The following is a 1,295-nucleotide window of genomic DNA, read 5'->3' on the forward strand; positions in this document are numbered from 1 at the left end:
TAGTGATGGACCAGCTGGGTGAAGCCTGTGTGTATTTCAATGTAGGACGTCCTGGGAGCTGCCTGCTCTGAATCAACCCTGACCAAACAACAACACACACCCCCAATCTGATCAGATATCTTTTGACCCATTATTGATGCCACTGCTGTAACATCCAAACCTCATATTTTTTTTTTAGAAAACAAACAACACCTTTTAGATTTAGACTCAAACCTCCATTTGACGAAAGTGGTCAAGATTTAAACACCACATTTAAGCACAACAGAATTGAGATAAATCAGTTTGCAACATCTTAAGTAGCTGCACAGTCCAAGAACACCAGAACAACATTAACTATAATCAGCAGAATTAAACTACAGTCAGCAGGAGAGATGCTACTTCATGTTCTGGTCTACAGGGTTATTCATATCTGCCCACACATGTGCCCACAGTGTTTACTGTACTCTCATTATATCCTTAAACAAATGTAACAACAACAAACTGAAAAGCATTTGTTTTACAACAGTTCAATGCATTTGGGTGTAATAACTTTCTTTTAAACTGCCTTGTTTACATCTGATTCAGTTATTATTTCATATATTGCTGAGAATACCATAGAAGGGCACAGAAAGAGCGACAGGAGCCAGAAAAGAATATTACGTTTTTACGTTTAAAAAAGTGGTCATCACAGACTAACCTTGCAAGACATCTGGACTTGTGAGAAAGACACTGAAGGCTTTTCTCAGTGGAAAAGATGTTTTCGCTCTTTTCCTGACTGTCTTGACTATGTTGTATAACATTGATCTGATTGGTTGAAGTTCGCTCATGATAGACAGATTGAAAGTTGTTGAAAGTGCCGGCCGTTTTCCAAAACCATTTTCAATTATGACTTCCCAGATGGTTCTTTGTAACAAACCATCTGGCACAGTCAGCAATGCAGCAATTGGATTCTGGTCTGAATTTTTTTGTTCTTGTATTATTGTGAAATAAAAAAGAAGCACATGATCTTTGATCATATTGAAAAGAAAAGAAAAAACTGCAGAAAATTAACAGCTTTTCTGAGTTTGTAGTACATTTTTTTCCTTTATTTTGTCTAATAATTGCACACTGATAGCTAATCATTTGGACTGTGTGTTGAGTAACTGCAGCTAGCAGCTCTTCTGTAGGTTTATATATATAGTTTGATTGTTTGATATCAATACAACCACTTCTCTCGTTCCATCAGACACATATTTTTTGTTGACAATTTTGCTTTCGACTGCAGAAGTTTGCAGTTATCTGTCTGACACATCCTCAGTAACACACACACACACACA

At 36.8% G+C, this 1,295-nt stretch overlaps 1 protein-coding gene across 1 annotated transcript in view; it reads right to left on the minus strand.

Moving 5' to 3' along the window:
• The window catches only part of oxr1a (oxidation resistance 1a), a gene marked incomplete in the record, with an annotated part of 146,826 nt that overhangs the window by 20,495 nt on the left and 125,036 nt on the right, over positions 1-1,295 (minus strand).

Source organism: Morone saxatilis, unplaced genomic scaffold (assembly GCF_004916995.1).
Source record: "Morone saxatilis isolate NCDOM2014 unplaced genomic scaffold, NCSU_SB_2.0 Contig24, whole genome shotgun sequence".
Classification (NCBI taxonomy): Eukaryota; Metazoa; Chordata; class Actinopteri; family Moronidae; genus Morone; species Morone saxatilis.